The sequence below is a fragment of the Ambystoma mexicanum genome, chromosome 2p (genome assembly GCF_040938575.1).
Source record: "Ambystoma mexicanum isolate Mex_15411 chromosome 2p, UKY_AmexF1_1, whole genome shotgun sequence".
Lineage (NCBI taxonomy): Eukaryota > Metazoa > Chordata > Amphibia > Caudata > Ambystomatidae > Ambystoma > Ambystoma mexicanum.
The window spans coordinates 484951592-484962223 of record NC_090923.1 but is presented as its reverse complement, the minus strand read 5'-3'; positions in this window follow the sequence as shown (position 1 = coordinate 484962223).

Here is a 10632-nt window from a genome sequence, read left to right as displayed (position 1 = left end):
TCTGGCTGCACCACAGTGTCGACCAGTGCAGTCAGCTCCGCCTCTGAGAACTTTGATTTCCGCAGGCAGAACTTAGGGACTCGTGCCTTTTTGCACCCAGGTATGTTTCCAAGCTTCAGTCACGGTGGATGTCAGCAGGAAATGTGAGATTCAAAGTGGATTGTGTTTCAAAGATGGCCGCTGGTGAGCTTCCTGTTCCGGCATTGAGGCGAATTCCAGCGCCGGCAATTCTGGTGGTTTGGGTGCCAGTATTGGTATTAGCGGCACATTTCTGCCAGTAATACTGGCGGATTGATGCCAACGCTGGTAATTTCGTCACGCCGGTATTACCATTTCCAGTAGGGGCTGTGCCGGTATTTCCAGCTGTCACCCTGCTGGTGATGGTAATACTGGCGTGACGGTGTTACCAGCGTTTTACCCGAATACTTTTAAGGAGCCCCTCTGTCTTTTATGCTCAATGGGTCTTGCACCAGGAGACCCAATTGTGGTGACTGTGTGCTTTACAAATGGCATAAAAAGAAACTGAATAGAATAAAATGAAAATTCCAATCCAAATTGACTGAAATTCCTGGAATGAGAATGTGACCAAATATTTGGAACTACACTTTTATCTTGTTGTGCTTCACCAGAGCAGTGTAATTGAAAAAGGTGAAAAGATATATAGTAAAATGTATAATGAAGCTGTGAAAAGTGTTGTGTAGTATCTTGGAACCACAATGGCTGCACTCAATAGCACTGAGATTTCGCTACATAGTTTCAACGCTTTACAAATAATAAATATATCCAAACAATCAGTGCTGGAATTGGGTTGGATTTTCACAAATTTGGAATCTGGAAAGCCTATTCCCGAGCCACTATGTCATGCTCCACCCATAGTGATCAGCTGTTCCCAGCATTCAGAGAAAACGCCCGAGCACAGAAGAGCTCCGCTATGTTTCTTTTTGTTTTGTCTTTTATTTGAGAACATAAATGTGCAATTTCCGTTTGATGGCTGCAGGTGGTTGTGTGGGCAATGAGGAGATGCAATGTTCTGTGTCATTTTGCTTAAACGGTGTGAGTTGAAGGTGGTTAGAAATGAATGGGTACAAAGAGCTGCATGCTGTGTAAAACAATTACTGAAAGCAGTTGATTGCATCACACATTTTCATTCACTGAGTTTGTCTCAGTTTTGATACCATAGTTATGAAACCCTGAGGAGATTGCTATATGTTCACATTACTTTGCATGGAAGCAATTGTAGGCACCCATTCAGGAAGGGTGTTACTATAACACTGTCTTGTCAGATTGGTATATTATCATGGACGTCATTTATGGGTCGCCAGGGGTCGCTATTGCGACCCCTGGGGTCTCCCTTACTACCCCTAAAAAAAGTTTAAAAAAAAATATATATACATATATATTTTACATTGAGGCTCATTTGGCTGTGGCCAGCAGCATATGGCTCTTTGTTTCTGGAGTGGCTGGTTTTCTGATGGCTATAGCCGGTAAGATAGCTCAGTGGATTAAGCGCTGGCTGCTGCAATGTGTGTGTGATCTGCAGGTTGCAGGTTCGACTCCCAGCAAGGTCAACACAGCCTTTCATGCTGCTGAGGTTGATAAATGAGTACCAACACAGATTGGGTGATATTGTATGCATATTTATTCTATATGAAGCGCTTAAGGATAAGTGCTATATAATAACCCATCATTATCGTTTGGCCTTGGACGTCTGCTTGCATTCACAGTGATTTGGTAATATGGGCCTATGGGCACTGATATTAATGATACATATGGTGATCCATTCCTATAGTGATAACGTAAACATATTTTTCGTATTGTACTCACAAATAATGCTGTGTGAAAGGTCATGTTCTATCGCATCCGTGTGTCACTTTGGTGTGGGGTCAAATCACATCACCTCTGGTGATGTCATCAGAGGTCAAGGGTCATGTGATGTCACTTCTGCTACCCCTAGCATCTTGGTCAAATGACGTCCCTGTGTATTATGTTAATTGATCTCTATAAAACAAAGAGCCTTCTTAACATTATGTTTACTTTGACCTTATCCAAGCCTTTCAATTGCCTGCCATGACTCCACTTCTAGCTCCACCCCATTGCTGAGGTCACTCCCTCCATGAGGTGGGTTTGCAGGGTAAGGTTTTTTCCATTTCCAGTAATACATACAACGTTACTCTGTGCAGACTACAATATGTAACATTTGCAATCTTAGGTTCTTGGTTTTACATTAAAATCGGTAGCATTGTCATTGTTAGCGAAGAGTAGCAGTCATGCAGTAAGCTCTCCACATGTTAAATGTCATGAAGGTCGTATAAATATGTGCTCCACCTAGAGATCCTTACTCGAGATCATGGAACAGTAGAGCTATTGTTTGTAATTATACACCTGCCTCTGCTCGTTGCAGAATTGTTGGGCTTCAAGTCAGCTAGCTAGCATGTGAGCCAGGCTCATAAAAACTATTGCTGGGATTAGATCAAAGCAATCAAAGGGTCACCTTGAATATTACACTGAAACAGAAGGGATGCATGGACAATTGTTTGTAAATTGTTTGTGCGAAGACCGGACAATGCGTGCTATTTTACTGACCATTAATCTATCATACGTTATGTTACAAGGCTTTTCTAGATTGCATTATCTGCAATTTTCTCCCGGGAAAGGGCGCTCAGACAATCAGGTGAGTGGAAACACGGGGGAGAAATACCAGTGTAATGCACAGGTTTTACCAGCTACCAAGGCCCTTCCCCGGGTGGCACTGTGCAGTCGAGGACGCGTGGGGACTGCCCGGCGTCCTGCTGGCATGCAAGCTCTCACCTATGGTGAGATTGATGAGACCGGAGGCAGAGCGGCATTTCGTGCAACCTCTTTATTACAACTTAGTAATGGAACTGCCCTTCCCTCGCTGCCCGCCTCCCTAACCCCAGCGTCGTTTCCCTCAATACGGTCCAAACATGGGCCGTCCCACACCGATGTGGGAGGGCTGGTCAGTCGTGCTCGTGACATGACATCTCCCCCCTTTTTGAAATAACAAATCACTCACAGTTTGTCAGCCGATTTCCTCGATCAGCCTCTGAGGCTTCATGCGACATCTCTGAGGCCTCGGGGGAAGGCGAGTCACCGGCGGGGGTGGGGGCGGGAGCTCTCTCCCACCCCCATCATCTTCTTCAGACTGCTCCTCGTCTCTGAGGTAGGACTTATCTGAATGCCTCTCATCTGGACTCTCTAAGGTCTGTTACCACCTGGGTCCCCGGGGAGCCCACGACCTCTTGAAATGCGAAGAGTTTCTCGTCATGGACGATTGTCTATCCCCCCTGGCGGTGATCATGATGCCCTTCTTGTGAGTCACTATCAGGTGTTCTGGTGCAAATGTGGAGTCTTCCTTCCGACCCGTTGGCAGGCGTACCATTACCTGGTCTCCTGGTTCAATGGTGCATTCCTGGGCCCGCCTTTGGGTGTCAGCTCCGTTCTTCATCTTACTTTTCTCTTCCTGATCCTTGTCTCTCACTCTCTGTTCGAGCGGTGTTGGCGAATCCTGGGTGGGTCCTTCCGATAGCCTCATTTTGACATGTCTCTAAAACACTAAGTCTGTGGGGCAAACCCCTGGGGTGCTGTGTGGGGTGTGGGGGTAGTCCCGCAGCAGCTGATAGAGGGCCTGCTTGAAGGGCTTGTTGAGAATGGTGGCTATCTGAAGAGTCTTCTTGATGCTCACCATAAATCCCTTAACTATGCCGTTGGCTTGGGGCCATCGAAAGGGTTATCTTCCTGTGCTGGAACTCCATGTACCTTGCTAAATTCTGAAAATCCTGGCTGGTAAATGGCGGGCCATTGTCTGATTTTATAACTTTTGGGACTCCGTATGTCAACAGCATGTGGTCCAACAACGGGAAGACGCACATGGCGGGCGTGCCCTCAACCAGTTGGGCGTCTGGAAACCTGGAGTGCTCATCTATCAGCACAAGAACATAAGTGCCATTGCGTAGAGGGCCGAAGAAGTCCATCGGCAATTCGTCCCAGACATTTGTGGGGAGTGGGGACATGTGTAATATGTTGGATATCTCCCTACGATCTCCTCTACCATGGTGTCCAATTTGGGGAACCACACCTTTTGTCGAAGAAGACACTTTGTTGACACCACCCCCTCCCGGTGACCTTCATGTGCCAGACTGACGATCTTCTCTCGTAGTCCCTCTAGAATAATCACTTTGCAGCCTTTTAAGACGATGTGGTCATCAACTATGGACAGCTCCTCCTTTATCAGGTCTAGACACCGAATGTTGTCCCTTACGGTCTCGCTCTCATGCCTGGCTTCATGTTTCAGATGAGAGATTCTTTCTGACTTGATGCAGTGGATCACGATGCTGAGGGCCTTGTCCTGCTTGGATGCGACTGTGAGGTCAGCCCAGTCCACTGGGGGTGGTTGCAAGTGGTGTATGACGTAGTTAATATATGCGTCTGCAATGGATGGCCCTGCGTGGGCCGGGCCTGTTGGTGGCGGGAGAAATAGTCTGCTGGGTTTTCCTCCTTGCCTGGGCAATGTTTGATGTCGAACTTGTAATCCTGCAGTCGCAAACCCAGTTGGCCATCCTGGGGGGTATTCTGGCATTTGGGTCCCCATAGATCGTTAAGAGGGCCTGATGGCCCGTTATGACAGTGAATGCCTTCCTGTACAAGAACAGGTGAAAATACTCACAGGCCCATACGACCGCCAGACTCTCTTTCTCCGCCTGAGAGTACGCCTGTTCTCTGGCCCTGAGGATCCTGCTGGCATAGGCTACAATGAATATGTTGGAGGGGTCGGCGAAGTCTCTCTGTGTCAGAATTGCTCCCAGTGCCACGGGAATGGCATCCACTATTACTTCGGTCTTCCTTTGCGTGTCAAAGTGTGCTATGTCCTCCGCTCGGGCAATAATGTTGCGAATTGTTTCAAATGTACTCTGGCAGTCTCTTGACCATTCAAATGACTGGTCATCCAGGTGAGTAGTTGAAGTGGGTTGCTTACTGTGGCATAGTCCTAGAGATATCTGGAGCAGTAGCTTGCCAGGCCCAGGAAGGACCGTAGTTCAGATGTATTTTGAGGAGGTTGTGCCATTTTAAGTGCTGCAACTTTGTCCGGATCTGGTCCCATTCGCTTTTCTGATAAGATGTGCCCGAAGAAACGCAGCAAACCCTTTCCAAATTCGCACTTGGATTTGTTGAGGGTTAGGCCTGCCGCCTCAAGGGCGGAGCACACCCAGTGCAGAGCCACATCATGTTTTTCTTTGGGCTTTCCAAAAACAAGAACGTCGTCTGACGTTTGAGGCAGTTGGGTACATGCCGTATGACCTTGTGGATCTCCTTCTGAAATATCTCAGCTGCCGACAAGACGCCGAAACGGAGTCTTTTGTATTGAAACAACCCCACGTGTGTGACAAATGTGGTGATGTACCGAGACTCGATCTGGTGGTACCCTTTTGTGAGGTCCAGTTTGGAGAATACTTTTGCTCCGTAGAGCAAAGGTATCATGTCAGTGATCCTTGGCGCATGATGTCGTTCGCGCTCGATCGCGTTGTTGGCTCTCCTCATTTCTACACATAGGCGTATAGATCCGTCCAGCGACTTCTTGGGCACTGGGACTATGGGTGAGACCCATGGGGTGGGGCCGTTGACTGGCTCAATCACCTGCTGTTCCAGGAGTTTTTCTAACTCCTCCTCCACTTGCTGCTGTATATTGACGGGTATGCCCCGGTAGTGCTGGGCCACTGGACGAATCTCAGGGTTAATGTGCAATTATATCTTCCTGTGTTTCAGTTTTCCCAGCCCCTTGAACAACCTGGGGAATGCTGCTTCCACGTCTTCTGGAATGGCATAATACTTATTGGCCATTAGCTGGTATAAGATGTGTGCCAGCCCCATGTCGACTGCCGTCCTGAAACTGAGTGTGCAGCCACTGTTGACTTCCATCTTCAGGACATGTAGAGGGATCTTCATTTGGGTTTTGTCAAGAGGGATCCCGTAGCTGCTCGCCCTACTGCATGCACACATCTAGGTGTACCGGTTGCCGTTGGCGGGTAGCTCTTGAGGGCGCGTGCTCTGGGTCAAAGCAGGGGGACGTCTTGTGTCAGAAGGACAGAAAAGAACGCTATCACGTCGGAGTCAACAATGAAAGTGAGATAAACGCCCAAAATACAATTAAACCTCCCAATGGAGTCAATAAGGACACCTCCCAAGAGGGAATGAGACCAAGACCAAGTGCTAGTGGTAAAGAAAGTTTTTTATCTAAGATAGGGCAAGCAGAATCTACTCTGCTCATACAGAGAGCGCTCTGCAGAGAACATGTTACAACTCTAAATTTTTATACAGATTTTTCGTCATCCAGGAGAGGGGAGGCCTAAGGGGCACAGAGTCAATTGGGATTGGACACTAAGGGTGGTCACCTATAGGTGCCATAGGGTTCGGCGAACTTGGTTGGTACAGAGGCACGTGGTGAGATGACGTGGTGTCCTGGGTCAATCGGTCAGCTGAGCTAATCAGGCTGGCATGATGTGTCGAGATTCGAATTCCTTGTATCATTGGAGTCATGTAACATTTGCCCTTGTGGCCACACATTCTCATTCATTCGCTACCATGATTTGTTTGTCCGGTGACCTCAGAGGCCTGTATCTTAATACTTGAAAAACATGGTTCAAGGGTACATTATTTATTACTTATTTATTATTTATTATTTATTTATTATCTATTACTGGTCATAGATCTGGCTTCGTTTATTAAACGCTGTGCACGATTTGTTTAGACAATTCAGGATGTACTGACTAAAGGTTAGAGCCCTTGGAGTCATTGCAGGGTTTAGGGTGCCCACCTGATAACGATAAAGGAGATGCTGGATATACGACCAAAAGGGCTGGGTCACAGAAAGGCACATTTTATCATGAGTTTACATTTTATTGTGGGATTCCATGATCAAGTGTCCGAACATCATTACCTCTTTTACTGATCCCCTTTTGGCACCCTGATGACATGGGAATGTCGAGGCTTTCTTGCAAATTGGTTTTCAGTTGCATTATGTAACGTGGCTATTCAAAATATGATTGAACATTCAGGCTTTCTACACATCGCTTGCTGAGTTACATTTAAATCATACTAGGTTAAAGCATACTTTGTCACTCGTTTAGCTTAACGTACTTATCATTACGAAAAGAGCATCAAAGTTTAAAAGCACATACTTAGTTCAACGTTTATCTTCCGCATATGCAAGAGAACAGAATGCTTTGCTACTTACGGCCTACAGGTGCACCTCTTACACAGATTTTGGTTTACTTAGAAAAACTTGTCTCTACATTATTCTTGCACACTATGACACATATATATACATATATATTTACACTTAAACTCATAGGTTACTGGACATGAGGTAGCTCCGTGCTGGTGTGTGTAAGGTCATATCGATTATGCACAACAGCAAATTTGAGGTAAGCCAGGCGTAAGAAGCGCTAGGGCGACAAATGGAAATTATTATTCGGAATGGACACGCTAGCTACCGCACCGTAGTGAAACTAGTAGGTACCTCAAACCTACTAACACATAGGGGGTAATTCATAGAATTTGGCGCACAAGTGGCGCACACGGCTGGCGCACAGAGTGCGCGTGTGGCAGTCTGCACCAGCTGCGTGCGCCAAAACCCATTTCAACGCACAGCGTATTCATGGATTTCAACATCCATGACCAGCCGGGTTACAGAGCGGCGCAGCAACCCTGCAGCAGCGCCAGTAACGCCCCCAAACCCACCCCGTGCGCCAAAAACATCGCACAAATCACCTACATGGCGCAAAGGCCAGGGGACCAGCATACAGCCCCCCCACCCACAAACACGCCTGTAAAAGTCCACGCGCACCCCTCGGAATACACGTACCCCTCTTGCGCTATCGAAAACACATGGAAAACTCCCCGCACCCCCCTTGGAATACACGTACCCTGCTCCTGCTATCGAAAACCTGTATAAAAGTCCACGCACACCCCTCGGAATACACGTACCACTCTTGCGCTATCGAAAACACGTGGAAAACACCCCGCGCACGCCTCAGAATACACATATCCCACCCGCACTAGCGAAAATGCGTGTAAAACTCCCTGCGCACCCCTCGGAATACACATACCTTTCTCGCGCCAGCCAAAACTCATGGAAAAGTCCACGTGTACCCTCGGAATACACGTACCGCATCCCACGAAGAGCACGTACAGAGTGATGGAAACTCACTTGGGACCTTCAACCCATGGCGAGGGAAACTCCTGCTCGTGTTACGTCACAGACGCGCTTATGCCCTAAGGGCCTTTCCTCGAATTACACGCTGACGTGCTGTTTTTTCATATGCCAAATCACTCCGTATAAAGCTGGCCACGTGACAACACACGGAAGACCACGCTCCTGCCGAGAAGGCTGAATTACTGCGCCCCAGAGCCCCGAGCAGCCTCCAACGAGCCATCTGCTGCTGCCTGCCTGCCTGATGCCACCGTGCCCTGCCATCTGCAGGGGTCCAGTTGCAGTGACCACCCCTGCTGGAACAGAAGACTCCTGACTGAAGTACCATCACTCCACAGCCCAGCCCCAGGACCCAGTTGCCGACCCACATCTGCCTCGGCGGTTGCCATATCCGACACAACACCTTCCGGCACCAGTGGCAACCCCCAGCCAGAGAGGCAGATGGCTACCAGCTCCAGTCAAAAGGAAGTTGGTATCTTGGTGGAGCAAGTTCTGGGGCATTATGATGCCCTCTTCACACCATTGCGCGCCGACAAGGTAGGACGGAAGAGAATCTGGAAGGACATAGTGGGTGCCATCAACGTGGAGGGGGTGGCACCCCGGGACATAAAACATGTCCAGAAGCGCTGAGAGGACTACAAGTCCAGGACCCTCAAGAAGGCCCGGTGCCTCTTGGAAGCAGCGGATGCAGTGGGGCGCCGCGGCCAGATTACCACCCAGCAGATGAGGGTCCTGGAGCGCATTCGCTCTGTGCTTCACCACCAGATCCTCAGGATGCAGGCCCGTCTGGAGTCGAGCGGTAAGTGGCCATGCACTCACGTTTAAAAAAGAGCATGTTGCAGTGTGCTGGTAGTTAGCTACTTGGCTGCATGTGTGAAATGGGTCATGTTTGGATGTGTGTGTGCAGGGACATGATGGTGCCACATGTGAGTCCAGTCAGGTGTGACCCACTTGGATGGTGCATGTGTAACAATACATAATGTGGAGAAGCATGCGGAACACACGCATGTATGCATGCCTGTGTCTGTAATTTGACATGTTTGGGGTGTGAGAGATGTGTGCTGTTGTCATGGACATGCATGATGTACATGTCTGTGTGTCTGAGTAGTGTGTGCGCCATGGATGCATGACACATGTCGGTGACAATGTGTTGATTCACTGATACAGCCTAGTCATCCCTGTATCCACTGTGTCTGGGGGTATGCCAGGCCAAATGCATGACCCTCCGGTGATGTGTGTGCATGTGACCAGCATGCCCCATGGTGCATGTGAGAATCAGCCCACCATTGGATGCAACTACGGTGCCTTTGACATGGATGCCAATGTATGTTGCATGTGCCATGCCTGTTCCTGCATGTGTGTTGCCTGCACTGACCCATGTGTTGTGGAGGGACATGATGGCAGTGACGTTTGACAGTGCCACTCATGTGCCATTGCTTTGTGTCTAGGGGACTATAGTTCAGTGCCCTGATGCTTGTGTTCAATGTCTCCCTTTACACAGCGGCGAGTGAAGAAGAGGGCGGAGACGGCGCTGTGGAGGAAAGCGGCAGGAATGCCTCCACCGGCCGGCAACGCAAGGCCCAGTCACCCTCCCAGGAAATAGCATCATCCGGAAGCGAGGGGACTGGTGCCGCGTCTGCCACTATGGCTGCAGCGGAAGGGGCGGATGAGCCCCCACAGGGGCTTGCATCGGCGGAAGATGGTGAAGAGCCATCCAGGTTGGTGGTAGGTATAGAGGAGGAGGAGGCCGCTACAGAGCCATACATGGGGCGGCCTGGTGGGGGTGGTACCACTGGTGCAGTCCAGGGGCAGGGGCAGGAGACAGCACAGGTCGCCACGGAGGTGCCTGTGCATGTCTCTGTCCCTGACACCGTGACTGCATCACCATGCACCAGCAGGGATGCCCCGTCCCAGGCCCATCCGCAGGTAGTGGGGAAGTCCATGTCATCTGGCACTCCTCTACCTTCGGACGAGCGGACCCATGACCAGATGGAGTCCATCCTGATTGATGTTGCGTTGCGCACACGTGACATTCATGATGACGTGCGTGCTTCCCGGGGGGACAACGCACGTCATCACCAAGAGCTGTGTGCCAATGTGGCCCAGTTGGGAGGGTCCATGGTCGGGGGTTTCATCCATGTGTCGGCCAGTCTTGCAGCCCTCTCCTCCTCTGTGCACACCATACGCCAGTCGTTCTCCGTGCCGTCTTCCGGCCTAGATGCCACCAGGGCCCCCTGTGGATCTGCCCCAACCAACGCAGCCAGTTTGGTGGAGATCCCATCCCTGCCACAGTTGGGAGTCGGAGGTCCAGCAGGGGTGGACACCCCACCAACTAGACCCCAGTGGATGGAGGATGTGCCGGGATCATCAAGCAGGGCACGTGCACGACGCCGCTGGTGGATTCC